The following is a 19002-nucleotide window of genomic DNA, read 5'->3' on the forward strand; positions in this document are numbered from 1 at the left end:
ACACTTATATTAGGCTTAAAAGTTGCCTAGGGATTCCCGTTAATGTTTTAGAACCCAGCGAGGTTCGGGATTACTTCGCGGCTGATCACCGGCTGTAATCCGTAGCGTCATAAAATGATTTTGATTAAGACATGATTTTTAAAATTGTTTTGATACAAGCAAAATGATGCCATCTCACATAGTTTTATCTCTCGTTATCATTAGTTATGTCTTTCCATTGGCATTCTTAAAAGTATATCTCGATTTATGTTTTGTGTTGTGCTGTTAGCACTTGTTGAGCATTTGGCTCACTTCTTACTTTACCCTGATATTACAGCTAGCAGCTATGGTTAGATTCAAGCAGACTGCCCGTAAGACCTGTGATGCTGATGCTTATGTTCGAGCTCAGGTAGAATAAGTATAATAGTTGTGTGAGGACTCGGTATTTGTAATCAGATGTAATAGTTGGTAGTGTTGGGCTGTTCCAAACCTTAAACTGTAAGATCTTGGATTTGGTTGTGTATTCTTCATTAAAATGATGTAATAGCTATATTTATTTTGTTGTTAAAGTTGGGGGTGTGACAAAACAGGAGATTGAAAATTCAAAAACTTAAAGAGATAATCAGTGCTAAGACTACTCTATAAGGCAGTTGAAGAAATAAGGGGAGAAAATGATGATGGTCAAGTGTTGATTTTTTTTTGCAGCATGCTCATCCATTGGACCAAGGTTAGACTACAGAGTATAGTATCTAAAACATCTTTTATACCGAAGGGTTGCGAATCTAGAAACATTGATAATTTAAGCAAGCTCAATTTTTATTTTGTAACTCATAATTTTTTAGAATCACACCAATTTTACACTCTGACCAATGAAATTATGTGCCATTGGGTTTTGAGTTCTTATAGTCCCATTTGATTTTGTTTGATATGTCAATGTGTTGCACTTTATATGCATAATTAGAACCTTTAACAAAAATCTGAGATTACTTAAATGATAATTCGTCAATAAGGTTTATTGGTTTAAGTTATATAATTTAGTGATTATTAGGTAAAATCTATTGTATACATGTATCCATTCATCCCTAGTTATTTATTATCATATTTTTTTAATAAAACATGAATTCATACATGTATGTATAGGTGAAGAATTAAAAGTTGAGCAGGAAAAATGAATTTACATATTGTGGCATTGTGACCACCCTTTGTCCAGTTAATCTTACCCCTTGATCTTGTATTTCTTCAACCTGTTTTATAGACTTTCCAATTCAGTGAATGAATTGTTTCTTGACTGATAATCTTGAATCTTGAACTTGTCTGTATTCTGAATTTGAAATAGTCTGTCGAGATCTCTAGCTGTTCTATAGAGAAGTGACATATCGATAAATATAATGACTTATCAATATATCCGAGTTCTATATAGGTATATTTGACTTATCGAGGTCTCTAATTCTTTACATGTGAAATGACTTATCGAAATGACTGAGATCTCTATATGTGGAAATGACTTGTTGATATCTCTGAAATCTCTATATGCACAATTTGACTTATCGATATCTCTAAGATCTCTATAGGAGAAATTGACTTGTCGATATCTCTAGTTCTCTACATCTTCATTTGACTTATCGATATCTCTGAGATCTCTAGATGCAGAAATTATTTGTCGATATCTCCAGTTCTCTATGTCTTCATTTGACTTGTCGATATCTCTGAAACTTCTTTATAAGCCATTTTGGACTTCTCTACAAGTCATTTTGAACTTCTCGATATAATTTGATCCGTGACTTGTCGATATCTTGACTTAGAATATTTTCATAGAACAACTTTATTCAACTCCAAACTTCTACATCTTTTCTTTGAGGCATGATCATGACTTGATCTTTTTCCAGAGTTTATTCCTTAACTTGAATCCGTTCATGGAAAAATACCCCAGTATAATCTCCTAACCATTTTTACAGACTCAAGAAATACACTTACAGAATACAAAATTGATTATCAAACAACTTAATCTTAGAATTGTTAATGTGACATAGTCTTGTTATTGTACAAGTATGTCTTGCACAACAATAAATATACGTTATACTTTCTAAAATATAATATACTACTTTCGTCCCCTATTTTTTTTACATTTCTTTTCCACAATTCGGCACGTATTTTAAGGCAAAGTATATTTTCATAACTTATTTTTAATTTTTTTTTTTCTTAATAAAAATTTAAACATTAATTTTTTATTCCGAATATATTTTTTTTAAATAATTTATGGAACTATATACTATATAGGAGTGTTAAAATGCATGCCGAACTATCTCTCTCAAACGAAAAAAATTGAGAAGGACGGAGGGAATATTATTTTTGGGGATATAAATATTTTTTACCCAAAACAAAACAAAACATTTATTAAACTTATGTTATAAATTATCAAGAAAATAAATAATCTAAAGGCTAACAAAAAATTAATATTTAATAAAAAAATTGACCTCACAAAATCTTACTCCCTCCGTCCCTAAAACCGTTTTCTGTCTGTATTGGACATGTTTACCAATCCGCACTTTTGATTGTTAATATCTTTAATTTCATATTACTATTAAATATAAAAATTTCATCCTATTAAAATAATAGGAATCTTACAAAAATGTTTAATCTTATACCAACTCACACCCGGTAAACGATAGCGGCTCTGATACGATGACATGGCACAATACAATTGTGGGACCACAAAAAAGAAATTCCTCCTCCCTTGGCTACAGGACAGCGGATATGAATTCCGGCCTGGAATAAAAGTTAATTGTACTCCTCCCATGTACATACACCTAAACATGTATGTATGAAACACAAACAACAGAGTATTATCTCCACGACTTGCCTTGTTCCTATAAATTTGGTTGGTTCTTAGCCGTGGTAGATTCTTCAAATCCATTCTGTGTAAGCACCATCAGGGTCTCATCCAGCTTTTAAATTACATGTTTCGTTTGGACTTAAATATTTATTTGTTTATTTAGTTGCTTTATGCAGTGAAACAGAGCCACGAGAATGGAGTTTGTCATGGTGAGTTACTAGGTCCGTCTTTGAGGGTATTGACTTGGAAAATGTGATTTGGCGTCTAATTTTTTTTTTTTACAAATTTTCAGGGGATATCAAATGTGACAATGTGTTGGTCACTTCATGGAATTGGCTTTGCCTTGCGGACTTTGCATCATTTAAACCTACCTATATTCCACATGATGATCCTTCAGACTTCTCTTTTTTCTTCGACACTGGGGGAAGAAGGCGGTGTTATCTAGCGCCAGAGGTTGGCCCCTATGTCTTCTCTTTATTGTAGGAACCTATGCTTCCATCAAATTTTGCAATTAATATTTCTTTGATTATAGTCCTCATGTTGAAAGTTCACAATGCTCTTTTACTTTAAGATTTGCGCCTACTTAATCATATGTGATAGGTGCAATTTTTTCAAAGAATATGAACAAGTCTAGATTATATAAAATTCACTCCTGGCTACTGGTCCGCGTCAGGATTTCTCAGATTTATCTACTCTTGTGTGCTTTTATCTTCTTTTTTTTTATTCTATTGTATCGAGGTATTTGAGATGATGACATCAAGATGATCCTTTATCGCATTTGTTCGCAACTACCTTGTGGTGGTCTTGGGTGTTTGGTAACTAAATCTGCTGACCTGTATAACATAATCCTAGTCCATAATATCCAAAAAACGACGGTTTATTATAGGATTCAATCATACATTATTGTTTTCCGCCTATCCCTCTTAAATCTTCAAGTGTTGGATCTTTCATTTGCATAAATTGTCTCAATCTCTTAAATGTGATGATGACTTTACTGAAAAATTTATGTTACAACTTACAACAAAATGAGGACCTTGTTTGTTTATATGTAACCCAGATAGTCAACCATAGATGCCTTGTAAATTAAATGGATTACTATGTTTGTTTTATTGATTATAAAATTAGACAAAGGAATTGTTGTTCCAAGGTACTTGTATTTACTACAAAACAAAGGAACCCAGTTGTCCCTAAGGTTGGTTACCACAAGTTACATTTATCTTTGATCAAAATTTTCAAATTTACCAAAATTTAATGTGTACATCTTCCACTAAAATATTCAACCAAACACATACACTTTCATTTCCTGGGAACTAAGGGCTGTAAGTCTGTAACTTAGTTCCAGGATAGTGCAGATTACCTCCGTAATTATGAAGTTGACGAAAGAAACAAGGCCGAGATTAACAAAATAAGGGCTTGGTGACAATTTGAGCATTTGTCACGAAACAAATATAAAATGTTAAGTGCACCAACTTATAGTCGGATAGGTGCAGGATCATATCATGATTATCCCAAATTTACAGACTACTCTATTTTTTCCTCTCGTAATGCAGTTGATAAATTGAGACTTCTTTACGTATCTCAATCCCACATTGCCTAGATTAGTAAGTCGGAAACCCTTTGTAAGGACACGTCACCAAACTACAATATATTACAATTCTTTCTCTTTTGGACCGACCTGTGGTGGGTTGTTAATCTGATCTGCATTGGGTTGTGGGGTTGGGTTGTTATGAATATCTTCATGGTTTAGGCTCCTGCTTTTCGCTTTGTGCTGGTCTTCATCAAAATGACTAGCACTTCAAACAAATTGTATTGCGGTGTCTCAGTTGCTACAATGGACTACCTTCTTCTTCAAGCCTCTTTGTCCCATGATAATGCTTTGTCTAGCCACTTTATGCTTTTTAGTAAATGTAAATCCAGAATAAGAGGTTAATCGTATTACCAATTCTCCATGGTGTATAACAACTACTATAGTTCAAAACAAGAATATGTGATTCCTTCACTACCACTGTCCACTACAAGCTTTATTGCTGCAAATATCATTTGTTAGGTTGATTTTTTCACTCCAAAACTGATACCATTTCAGTAAATTAATGTCATCTGCAAAGATCGTTTTTATATGCTGGTTCCGGTGTTATTCTTATTATTTCTGTGTAGCTCATTTGTTAAATTACAAGTGACTTCTTTTTTCCAAAATGATTAGACTAGTAGCATCTGGTACTTATACGTTGATGGCACCTTAGTTCTGTAAGATGTTCTATTTCTGGTTGAGTAATAAGGTATGTGATTATGTGCTATAAAAAATTGCATTCAGTTACATGCTTACATTCAGTATAGCAAGCAGCAATGTAGAAGTGATTACCAGCTATAAATGACATGTATCCACCTGGTCGTCAACCTTCGCGTACACTTGGTGTTCTGTATGTTTTTTTATTGCCACTGAGAATTTGTTCTGAAAGAGAATGGACTAAATAGTAACATAATATTCATCTTACTTCCAGAGATTTTATGAGCATGGAGGTGAGATGCAGGTTGCACAAGATGCACCTTTGAGGCCTGCTATGGACATCTTTGCTGCAGGGTGAGAATTTCTGGCTTACGAGCCACTTTATTGAATTAAAGATATTGAATCAGCTGCCGAGTATACACAGTCTATTACAATTGAAAATTGAGATATTTGATATGTTTATTGGATGGGATTGCACCTATGCCCAAAATTATTCATTATTAAATGATTTGTATTATATGCCTATGACCTATCCACAAAGTAAAAACATATAAACTGTTATTTTAATTTGTATTACCATTCTCTGAGAAGGGCATGCTATGGGCAATGGTCAAGTGTCTACCTTGAAATTAGCCACAAAATAATTTTTTTTTCTTAAAATGTTGTTCATGTAGATACACACACATATATATATATATAGATAGATAGATAGATTTCTATTTACCTAGTCATCAGAAAATTGTGATGTTCTGAGATATTTCAAAGCGTCAAGTCGAGTCCATTCAGAGAATACAGATCCTTCCTTCATAAGAAAAAAATGTTTTAAATTATGAATTGGGGTGTAAGATTCTATTATCTACACTTATACATACTGTCTTGTTTCTGTGACATCAGGAATCTGAGTTCCTCAATTTTCTCTGCATAATCAACTCTGTGTTTTCTGTTTAGGTGTGTAATTGCGGAGCTTTTCCTTGAGGGACAGCCACTGTTTGAACTGTCCCAACTGCTTGCTTATCGAAGAGGACAATATGATCCAAGTCAACACCCGGAAAAGGTAGTCTCAATTGTTTCACACCTAACACTGCATTCTCTACCCATCTATCCAACCAAACTTATGTATGCTCGCGTGCGTGGGTATTAGCTGGGTACATCAAAGCTTTCAGCATTTTGTTGCAGTGTTGCTACAGATGCAACGAGTTTTACTCCGGATATCTAAAATTGAATATAAAAGATTGCCTATGTGTGCGTGTTATTATATGAGACACTTTTTACCAGTTAAATTATACATAAAATAAACTGGTATAAAGCAGATCCCAGATTCAGGATTGCGTAAGATGATTCTTCATATGATTCAACTGGATCCTGAGTCTCGATGTTCTGCTCAGAGCTACTTGCAGAGTTACGCCGCTGTTGTTTTTCCATGCCACTTCTCACCGTTTTTACACAAGTTCTATACTGTGCTGAATCCATAAAATTCTGATTCAAGGGTAAGGAGCTGTTATATGTGTGTTAACTTCTAAGATAAAAATCTTTTGTTTGTGGGTTAGTGCTTATTGACCACTCTCTGGTGCAAGTTTTAATGTGTCAGATATCCTTTCATGAGATACTGAAGCAAATGATGAGCAGTAAAGCAGGTGAAGAGACTGGTACAGATTTGATATATGCATCAAACTCCTTAGATGGTCACTCCTCTGAATCTGAAGAGGCAAAGCAAAGTTTGGATTCAAGGAACTCCAGAAAAACAGAACTAAAGGGATCTATTCACAGCCAATTTGAACTTCCTGGTGACATCAGTACACTTCTGAGGGATGTAAAACAAGATAACCATTATTCTGGTGCAAAGTCGGTGCAGGAGGATGTTATCAGTTCAACAAGTTTCCAGAAGCAAGAAAACTGTAGCCTGCCAGCTCCTGACAATTTACTCCAAAATATATCAAACGTATTCAAGAGGAATCACCACCCCTTCCTTAAAAAGATCACACTGAATGATATGAAGTCTCTTTTGTCCGACTATGATAATCAGTCAGATACCTTTGGAATGCCTTTCTTGCCATTACCACATGATAGTATGAGTTGTGAAGGTATGGTTCTGGTTGCTTCACTGCTCTGTTCTTGTATTCGTAATGTCAAGTTGCCTCATATGAGGAGGGGTGCTGTACTTCTACTGAAGTCATGTTCTTTATATATTGATGACGAAGACAGGTTACATCGCATGCTTCCTATGTAATTGCAATGCTTTCTGATCCAGCTGTAATTGTACGTTCTGCTGCCTTAGAGACTTTGTTTGACATTCTGCCTTTAATCCGAGATTTTCCTCCTAGTGATGCTAAAATTTTTCCGGAGTATATTCTGCCAATGCTTTCAACGCTTCCCGATGATCCAGAGGAAAGTGTACGGATATGTTACTCGAGTAATATATCTAAGTTGGCACCAACAGCTTATGGGTTTTTGATTCATTCAATTAGCCTGAGCGAGGCAGGGTTCCTTAATGAGTCAACTATAGGCCCCAAGTCTTCAACCCGGTCTTCTGAGACCTCTGGACAATTACATAGTAAGAGCAAAGATACACAACTTGCGCGTTTGAGAAAATTCATAGCAGAGGTCATTCAAGAACTGGTAATGGGCCCAAAGCAAACACCAAATAACATGAGAGCGCTCTTGCAGGATATTGGCAACCTCTGTTGGTTCTTTGGACAGAGACAGAGTAATGATGTGTTGTTACCAATCCTTCCTGCTTTTTTAAATGATCGAGATGAGCTGCTTAGGTCAGTGTTCTATGGACAAATCATATATGTCTGCTTCTTTGTGGGTCAAAGAAGTGTTGAGGAATACCTTTTGCTATACATTGAACAGGCCTTAGGTGATGCAACTGAGGCTGTTATCGTCAATGCCTTAGATTGCTCGACTGTCCTGTGTAAAAGTGGATTTCTGCGGAAAAGGATACTTTTGGAGATGATAGAACATGCTTTTCCATTGTTGTGTTGTCCAAGTCAATGGGTGAGGAGGTCAGCAGTTGCTTTTATTGCTGCTAGTAGGGATAGCTTAGGAGCTGTTGATTCCTATGTTTTCCTGGTCCCAGTTATACGCCCTTTTATTAGAAGACAGCCAGCATCTTTAGCCTCAGAAAAAGCTCTTCTTTCATGTCTTAAGTCTTAACCCTCCAGTCTCAAGACAAATATTTTACCAAGCCTTAGAAAATTCCAGGAGTTCTGACATGTTGGAGAGACAGAGAAAGATATGGTACAGTTCATCAGCACAGTCTAAACAATTGGAAACTCTTTATTTGTTTCAAAGAGGAACTGAAGAATTAGATTCCATGAAGTTCTGGTCTGACAGGCAACGTGATCTTCAGGGTACTAAATCAGTTGGAAATGCAGTGCAGAACCTTGATCTTAGTGAAGACAGTAGCGACGCTAGATTGAGACCTAGTGCGAGCTTTATGCATAACACAACTTCAGCCATTGATATGCGTGATCCTCTATGTTCAGAGAAATTACAGTTTTCTGGTTTCACATCTCCACCAATGAATGGGGTTAACAGCCTTAGTTTTGATAAACCATCACAAGGCATACCGTTGTACTACTTTAAATATGACAGTAAACGAGAAGCCGGAAGTTCTCCAGCCTCTGATTCTTCGTTACCATTGAGTTCTTTAGGTTTTGGCTCATCATCAATACCTTGGATGGACACAGGAAATAAGTCTTTCAGTTTGGGTAGCTACGTTCCTCCTTCAAAGCTTGTTTCAGGTTCAATCAGCATTGGTAATAATTCTCCACAACTTCACAGAGTGGTGCATGAGGTGGAAGACATGGAAACGGATCAAGCAGCCTATGTTAACAAGTTTCAAGATTTGGGAGTGTCTGGTCCTATGAAAGGGAGTTCTGCTGTAGCCAAGGATATCTCTGCTGCAGTTGAGGTGGCAGGACTTCCTTCCTTTGCAAGAGTACCAACAACCCAAGATGCAGGGTGGAGGCCTCGAGGTGTTTTGGTTGCCCACCTCCAAGAACACCGCTCTGCTGTCAATGACATTGCCATCTCAACAGATCACAGCTTTTTTGTGAGTGCATCAGATGATTCTACTGTCAATGTGTGGGATTCCAGAAAGTTGGAGAAGGACATCTCTTTTAGGTCTAGGCTTACTTATTCTCTAGAAGGAAGCCGGGCTCTGTGTACTGCAATGCTCCACGGTTCAGCTCAAGTCATTGTTGGAACATCTGATGGCATGATACACATGTTTTCTGTTGATCACATTTCCAGAGGGCTTGGAAATGTTGTTGAAAAATATTCAGGCATAGCTGATGTTAAAAAGAATTGTGTTGGAGAAGGTGCAATAACTAGCTTAGTTAACTACTCTGCAGATGACAGTGCTCTAATATGATTCTTTATAGCACCCAAAATTGTGGGATTCATCTCTGGGATACGAAATCTAATAAAGATACATGGACTTATAAAGTTATGCCTGAAGAAGGCTACGTGTCGTCTGTAATAACATCCCCTTGTCGTAATTGATTTGTTTCTGGGACTTCAAGGGGCATACTTACTCTTTGGGATCTCCGGTTCTGTATACCTGTCAACTCGTGGCAGTTTTCTCCAGCATGTCCTATAGAGAAGATGTGTCTTTTTGTACCTCCAGTAAATTCTTTCGTATCCACTATAGCCAGGCCTCTTGTATATGTTGCTGCAGGTCATAATGAAGTCTCACTTTGGAATGCAGAAAATGGGAACTGTCACCAGGTACATGCTTAAGTTCGTGTCGGTTTCATATTGGTAGTATCCTGTTTTTTCCCTTCATATATTAGCTTATTGAATGTGTATAAGGTAAACATCAATATGTTAATATATATTTCTTTGTAGTTGGTCTAGGTACTTTGGTCTTTCACAATGAAGTACAAAGTGGATAATATCTGGGATGAGCTGTCATCCTATAGTAGTATTCAAATATTTAATTCGTTAATCGGCATGTTCACTTCTGAAATTCTTATGCCCTGCAGATTCTGAGGCTGGCAAATAATGACACTGAGAGTGAAACATCTGACTTACCTTGGGCCTTAGCCAGACCTTCCAAAAAATCAAACCCTAAAGCAGACCTGAGAAGGAATATCAGTTCTAAATATAAAATTGATGAGCTGAATGAACCTTGTAACTAGCACAGTCAGTAACAGAGTGTTATTTATTAGTAACTCTATACTACGTCGTTGGGGAGCAATACGGTACCGTTACGAGTTATGTAACATATCGTTATTTACCTATCCGATATAGAACTTACCAATGTAATCCAGACACGTGGCATAGCACCCTGGTTAAGTAGAGAGAGGAGAATTGTTTTGGGGGGACTGGAAAAAATATCTTCTGTTTTGTAATGGGTTTCGTTCATTAGTATTTTCTCATTCAGTAAAAGTAATTTTGAGTTTAATTCTCTTGATTCTCAGTTTATAATTTAGTTCTCTATATAGTGTGGGTTACAATTGGTATCAGAGCCATCGCTCCTTGGTTATGTGAAGGTTATGGCGGAAGGAACAAGGTTGAGAAACATGGATGATAGGCTGGGTTTACAGGAGAACAAAATGAAGGAATTAATGGATGGAGTTACCAAGGGTCGAGAAGAAACGATGAAACGGTCTAATGAGTTAGATGGGAAGATGAAAGGCATGGAAAATCGTATGGGAGGAATGGATGCTTCTCTGAAGGAGATTAAACAGCTCATATTGGGGATGCAGAGTCAAAACAAAGATGATGGCACCATAAGCGCCTCTGTACCGGATTTTGGCTCCAGATCTCGAGCCTCCTACGATCGGGGTAGTAGCAGCCCACTCCAATCTCCTCTGACCTCTCCTAAGGTTACAAACTCTTCAACCTTAACTCATATTCCTACTTTTACTACTGTTCCTACTATGCAATTACCTAATCCCAATTTAATTCCACCCACTTCACTGAATTTTAGTAGTATACCATATTTCCTGCCACCATATTATAGCACTATTCCCAGTGGGTTTCCCCATACCAGTACTCAAGCCTCTATACCTTTGTCAGTACCTTTAACACAATCTAATGGGCAACTTACTCCTAACCCTCACTTGATTGTTCCACCATTTGGTCCTTATGGGTTCATACCAACTCCATTTACCACACCGGTATCAGGGTCCTTCACCCCCCCGCATACACCACACACCTTCAATCATTTACCTAAATTGGAGTTTCCCAAGTTCGATGGTAATGACCCCAAAGGATGGGTACTTAAGGCAGATCAGTATTTTGATTTTGTCAACATAGATGAAGGACGTAAAGTAAAAATGGCTGCAATGCATTTTGAGGGTAAGGCTAACGTATGGTACAGGTATTACCAAGCTAGCAAAGCTACTGTGTCTTGGAAAGCTTTCCAACTCGATGTTATACTTCGATTTGAAAACCCTGAGCAGGTGGATGTACAAGATCAATTTAATAAACTCAGACAAATCACCACTGTGGCTGCGTATGAGGATCAATTTGAAGAGTTACGGGCACTAATTTTGCATAAGAACAAAGGATTTACTGAAGACTACTTCCTCTCGAGTTTTATTAGTGGACTTAAAGATTCAATCAAGATGGCAGTCAGAATGTTTAGACCATCTACTCTGGCTGATGCTCTATACTTGGCGAAACAGGAAGAAGCAAGGCTATCTAAAGCCACCCTCTCTGCTCCTAAATGGGTTGTTCCGAAACCCACCACAAGTTCACTCTTGAATGAAGCAAAGTATCCCAATTATGGCCATTCTAATGTGACCAAGTTTCAACCAAAAGATATAAAAAAGGGACGTTCAACCCTTAGCAGTAAGGAAATAATTGAAAGGCGTGCCCGTGGACAATGTTTTCACTGTGATGAACCCTTTCACCCGGGTCAGGACTGTAAGTCCAAATTGTACAAATTAATGGGAGAAGATGTGGATGAAGGAGATTTTTCAGAGACTTATACTAGTGTCGAGGATGTGGCTGCTTCATGCCATAACTTTGAACTCCCTGCAGAAATTTCTTTAAATGCATTGGCAGGCAGCAAAACCTTGAGCACTCTTCGACTCCAGGGGAATGTTGGAGGCAAACAGGTGCACATTCTAATAGATAGTGGGTCAACCCACAGTTTCATCGATAATAAGCTTGTCAAGGAGCTCAAGCTCACAGCTGAGGTAGTGACTCCCTCCTTGTTGGTCACTGTAGCGAATGGGTCAACTATGCTCATAGACACTATTTGTAAAGAGCTCAGCTATGACATACAAAACCATAAATTCCAAACTGACTTGAGGCCATTTCCATTGGGTGGTTCTGATTTGATTCTAGGTGTTGATTGGTTAAAGCAGCATAACCTGATCACACTAGATTATCATAAGTTCTGCATTTCTATATGCAAAAATGGCGTTTTAGTTAATTTGCAAGGGGATATACCAACTGGAAGTCTTCAAGCAATTAGCAGTAAGAGCATGTCCAAATTGTTGAAGTCAAGAAGTGGGGTTGTTCATGGATGCATATGTATGGCTGATGCTGTTTCACTAGAGCCACCTAAGTCTCAATCGCCGGATGAATCCCTACAACAGCTTTTACAGAGCTTTGAGGATGTTTTTCAGGAGCCGAAAGGGCTACCCCCTATCCGAGACCATGATCACACTATCCCTCTCGTAGCAGGCAGCCAACCTGTAAATCAACGAGGATATAAGGTCCCTTATGCTCACAAAATGGAAATCGAGAAGCAGATTAAGGAGATGTTAACATCGGGAATTATACAGAAAAGCTCAAGCTCGTTTGCTTCACCTATAATCCTTGTCAAGAAAAAGGACGGGACATGGCGTATGTGTGTTGACTATTGGAAACTAAACGAGCTCACAATCAAGAACAAGTATCCAATACCATTAATTGATGAACTTTTAGACGAATTGAAGCATGCCAAATGGTTCACTAAACTCGACCTACGGGCTGGGTATCATCAAATACGAGTGGCACCATCAGATGTATTTAAGACGGCCTTTCGCACCCACCAAGGGTTATACGAGTTTAAGGTAATGCCTTTCGGTCTTAAGAACGCTCCTGCCACGTTTCAGTCATTGATGAATGACGTATTTGAAGGGCAGTTAAGGAGAACGGTGCTCGTGTTCTTCGATGACATACTTGTGTATAGCAGCTCCCTCGAAGAATTTACATCACTTGCACAAAGTCTTGTCTATCATGCGGGAACATAAGCTCTTTGCTAAGTCCAACAAATGTTTATTTGCTCAAAGACAAGAGGATTACTTGGGTAATATAATTTCTGAGCGGGGCGTTTCAACGGACCCTTCAAAGATACAAGTTATGAAAGATTGGCCCACTCCTAAATCATTGAAACAGCTGCGGAGTTTTCTCGGACTTACAGGATATTATCGGCGCTTTGTGCGGAACTACGGAATCATAAGTAATCCATTGACTGCTCTATTGAAGAAGGGGGCATTTCATTGGAGTAATGATGCTGAGAAGGCATTTCAGGCCTTGAAAATAGCGATGCAAACAGCACCTGTCCTCACACTTCCTGACTATAAAGTTCCTTTCGTAGTTGAAACTGATGCATGTGGTACGGGCGTCGGGGCTGTCCTAATGCAACATAGCAAACCCATTGCCTTCTTTAGCAAAAGTCTTGCCCCAAAACATCAAGTTATGTCCACATACGAGAAGGAGTTGTTAGCAATCGTAATGGCGACTCAGAAGTGGCAAACGTATTTGCAGGGTCACCATTTTATTATTAAAACGGACCATCAAAGCCTCAAGTATCTTCTTGAACAAAGGTTAACTACCATGTTGCAGCAAAAATGGCTCTCTAAACTAATGGGGCTAGACTACGAGATATTGTACAAAAAAGGGAGGGATAACACTGTGGCGGATGCACTGTCACGACTCCATGACAACAGCTCCAAAGGTACTTTGAATGAAATTTCAACAGTTGATGATGGTTGGCTTTCAACTATTGAAGATAGCTATGTTCAAGACTCTGCAGTACTGGAGATTATGGCTGGGATTGCCAGCAAACTTCCTCAATATTCTGACTATCAGTATGACAAAGGGGTATTAAGGTTTAAAGGGAAGTTGTATATTGGGTCGGGAGGCACGACCAGGAAGTTCATACTTGCAGAATTACATGATGGGGCCATCGGAGGCCATTCTGGACAGGAAGCAACACTAAAACGAATCACTCAATTTTTTTTCTGGCCAAAATTAAAGAAGGATGTCACTGAATACGTGCAGAATTGTGATGTGTGCCAGCGAATCAAGTCAGGTAACTCTTTCCCGGGTGGACTCTTACAACCGTTACCCATACCAACCCAAATTTGGGAAGACATATCTATGGATTTCATAGATGGTCTTCCAAAATCGGATGGCAAAGACAGTATTTTGGTTGTGGTGGACAGGCTTACTAAAATGGGTCACTTTGTGCCATTAGCGCACCCATACAGTGCTACAACAGTGGCCCAATTGTTTCTTGATACAGTATATAAATTGCATGGGCTGCCTAAAACAATTGTGACTGATCGGGATAAATTATTTACTAGTAATTTTTGGAAAGAACTCTTCTCATCTGTTGGTACCAAATTGAACTTAAGTACCTCGTATCATCCACAAACGGATGGACAAACGGAGCGCCTCAATCGTTGTTTGGAGCAGTATCTACGAGCCATGACTAGTGTCAGGCCAAAAAATTGGTCAAAATGGCTTCCTCTCGCGGAGTGGTGGTATAATTCCACCTACAGCTCTGCAATCAATATGAGCCCTTTCGAGGCCGTTTATGGCGTTAAACCACGTCAATTATGCATTCCTGAAGCTCAACGATCTTCTGTGGATACAGTGTTAGAATTTCAAATCAACAGAGAGGCTATGAATCAAGTTCTAAAAGACTCTATCAGCCATGCCCAAAATAAATATAAGCAGTTTGCAGATCAGAAGAGGAGTGAAGTTAACTTCCAAGTGGGTGAGCTAGTCTTCCTTAAACTCCAGCCATATAGACAGCTCTCTATTGCTGTGAGAAAGTATTTAAAATTATCCCATAAATACTTTGGACCGTACAAAATTTTAGAAAAAGTGGGTAATGTGGCATACAGGTTAGAACTTCCAGCTGACAGCATGATTCACCCTGTATTTCATGTTAGTTTACTCAAGAAGAAGGTTGGTCCTGATCATACTATTACTACTGTCCTCCCGAAGTTAGGCTCCGAAGGGCAATTCTTGGTCTTTCCTGTTAAAATTCTGCAGAGAAGAATGATCAAACGTAACAATGCTGCGATTGTTCAATGGCTGATTCAGTGGTCTCATTCTGTACCGGAAGATGCGAGCTGGGAAGATTCCAAAGTCATACAAGAACAATTTCCGGACTTCAATCCTTGAGGTCAAGGATTTTGTTAAGAAGGAGGGATTGTAACTAGCACAGTCAGTAATAGAGTGTTATTTATTAGTAACTCTATACTACGTCGTTGGGGAGCAATACGGTACCGTTACGAGTTATGTAACATATCGTTATTTACCTATCCGATATAGAACTTACCAATGTAATCCAGACACGTGGCATAGCACCCAGGTTAAGTAGAGAGAGGAGAATTGTTTTGGGGGGACTGGAAAAAATATCTTCTGTTTTGTAATGGGTTTCGTTCATTAGTATTTTCTCATTCAGTAAAAGTAATTTTGAGTTTAATTCTCTTGATTCTCAGTTTATAATTTAGTTCTCTATATAGTGTGGGTTACAAACCTCCTCCCCGTTCTCCTGGTATCCGTGCTTTACTCCCGTTACCAGGAGGGGATTTGTTAACAGGGGGAACAGATCTGAAAATACGGCGATGGGAACATTCCAGGTTTCTGTGTTTTTTGTATTTGTTTTATTGTTCCCCCATATTGTTGTATCTAATTGGCCTAATCTTCCTTACTGCAGCCCGGACCGAAGCTACTGCATCTGTGGACCAACTATTAAGGGAGTAACAGATGATGATTTTTACGAAACAAAATCTAGCTTCGGGGTGCAAGTTGTGCAGGTATGTCAAACAAAGAATTACTGTTTTTCTTCCCTCTCTAGGTGGAGTTCCCAGTAGTATATTGTGTTTCAGAAGTTATTTCCAGCTGCATAAATTTTTACAACAAGTCGGGCATGTTTCTTTTCCATTAAAGTAAGTTATTGCTTGAAATAAATTTAAAAGTAACTTTTTGTTCCCTAAGGGTAAATGTGTAGTAATTTGACTTGTGATTAGAATTCAGAAAATTAAGAAACAGGTACTTAGTTCAGTTATATCTTTGTACAAGTCAGGTACTTAGTTCAGTTGTTATATCTTTGTGCGTTGACTTGACAAAATATCTATATTATCCTTTTTGAACGTTACTTTTAAATTGTTTTTTCCACATCTCCAATTACAACAAAACCCTTAGCTAAATCTTAGGTGGCAACATATGTAGCTATGCTTATACATAATCATCTTCTCAAGCCCAATCTGTAGCTAAAAATTACATAACATGACTTGGTTCTACATAGTTGTATAGATTTGTAGCAAATTACGTAAAAAAAAATGTAGATATTAGCTAACATGATTGGAGCTAACTTTATAGAAAAATATATATATAGCCAACTAATTTTTTATAGTATTTTAGCTAACCAATATAACTAAGACCATGGGAGATAAGTAAATTGGTACTTATAATAAATTTAATAGTAGCTTTTTTTGCTCCGTTGGTGTGAAAGTAATGGAACAATGATGTTAAAAAGTAACATCACCTCACCTCTAATGATGTCATGTATAATAATTGGCTAAAATCATACTCCGTCCCTCCCAGTTGTTATCGTTTCTGAGAACGTATCCGACACGCATTTTAAGATGAATAGAAAGTATAGTTCTATAAATTTTTTTTTCTGAATAAAAGTTTAAATCTTCTATTTTTATTCAGAAAAAGATTTGTTTTTAAAAAAAGTTATAAAACTATACTTTATATTCATCTTAAAATGCATGCCGGACACTCTCTCAGAAACGATAACAATTGCCCGGGACTGAGGGTGTATATAATATTTGATTCTTTAAATTGCAGGAAACTGAAAGGGTGTATACTTGTAGTGGTATTGTGTATAAGTATAAGTTATATGTTATGTATAGGTAGCTGGTCCTGACAAGTGATTGTTGCCAACCATCTATCAACGATTATTTATCGCTAAATAATCCCTAAAATGGTTGCCTTGAGCGCGGATAGGGTGACATGGAACCCTGTGTTTACATACAACATAAAAATTCTCTTGTTAACCCTATCAGCAAAAAATAGCCACCGATAGTTGGTTGCATTAATTGCATGATAGGGATCCAGACTGTCTCTATAAAGATAGGCTTAAATAATGTATAATAATGATTCTCTAAATTTTAGAACTGAAAAGGTGTTAATGGTTAGGTACAATTTTGAAATAATAGATTATTATTTTTAAGAAGGGAATCGGAGAGTAGGATTAGTAGATGGCACCTGGTTAGATCTTATCTGCTCTTGGGGTTCTATATCTGATTTGGTTCATCGAAGTTTGTGTTTGCTTTTTGCCCAGGTTTTTTCTTATCATGTGTGGAGAGAGCGCAATGCTCGAGCCCACAATAAGGGCTGTCTTCCCCTGGTTAAGCTTTTGGACAACATTCTTGTAGATATTAAAACGAAATTATGTAACTCAGTTTGGTTCACTAGACAAGCTGGTGATAGGTTTAGTTCTTGGTTGTAGTTCTAGTTCTTGGCTTTTGAGGGTTGTCTTGTCTTCCTCCCTTTTGTTGCTTTCTATTCCCAATCTATTTGTTAGATTGTGTTTAGATAGTCCTCTCTATGGTTTGGCATAGAGCCAGGGGTCAACCCCCTATTTTTTCGTTGTTTTTTATATAATTATCTATTTAGCAAAAAAAGAAAAGAAAAAGAGAAGGGAATCGGAGAAAGAAAAAAAAGAGGGAGTCTATGTGGATAATTTTAGAGAATGAGATTGACTAGCAAATATAGAACACATTTAGAGATTTGTAAAATTTACCCAAGTGATCAATATAGTTGGAGTTGGGAACTTTTCCCTAATTCATTAAATTTAGTTTTCCATATCATTTTTAGCCCAGGCCCTAAGGGGTTATGGTTGCAGTTGCTCTGAATTATATATGTTTCATTAATATATCCACATTAATAGGAACTTACAAATAAGAAGATTACTGTACTTCTGCTTATAGTAATGAATATACGTTTTAACAATTTTTTGTAAGGCAAGACAAACGGGAGGTCTAATAACTTGCTGTATCATTGAATAAGATGTTTGTGGATTTAGATTGTCCATGAGAGGAAACAGGCTTATATATTGTAGAAAGAAAAATCTTCTTCGTATTCCAACTAGTAACTCTGATGTTCCAAGAAGTTTGATTCTAGTGAATTGTCAATTAGGCTTATAATGTTGTTGCTCTGCTTAAGTACCTTGTATTTTTTTTTTGGAAAACAGGAGGCAAAGAGACGGCCTTTAGCAACTAGGTTGAGCGGAAAAGCAGTTCTTGCAGCTGTTGCCACTGATTCTGCAGGTTGTCACCGTGACTCTATTCTTTCTTTGTCTTCAGTCAAATTGAACCAGAGACTTCTGATATCAACTAGTAGAGATGGAGCCAGCCATTAAGGTTTGGAAGTAAATGATGTAAGCATTCCACTGAGATGTACATAACACAGTAGTTGGTAATAGTTAAGGTTGTACATTTGTATATATGTAAATGAAAAGATGAGCTTCCTCTTATTTTAAAAATCACTCTAGCTATTTCCATAATTTAGAATTGGAGGCGGACTTTCAAATAAGTTATATAATTTGTTGAAATTTGATGGAAAGTGGACGGAGATAACACTCAAGTGTTGGCTCTTTCCGAAGTGGCAAGAAGCTTTAGAGTTATGTGCTGACGATTCCATAAAAACCAGTACCTAATTTTTGATTGTTGTTTTTATTTTGTTCACAAGTGTTGATGAAGTCCTT

At 37.5% G+C, this 19002-nt stretch overlaps 1 pseudogene; it reads left to right on the forward strand.

Moving 5' to 3' along the window:
- Positions 1 to 2981: 2981 nt before the first annotated feature.
- Positions 2982 to 18780, forward strand: LOC141724602 (serine/threonine-protein kinase VPS15-like; annotated as a pseudogene).
- Positions 18781 to 19002: the final 222 nt, after the last annotated feature.

This window comes from Apium graveolens, chromosome 5 (genome assembly GCF_009905375.1).
Source record: "Apium graveolens cultivar Ventura chromosome 5, ASM990537v1, whole genome shotgun sequence".
Taxonomy (NCBI): Eukaryota; Viridiplantae; Streptophyta; class Magnoliopsida; order Apiales; family Apiaceae; genus Apium; species Apium graveolens.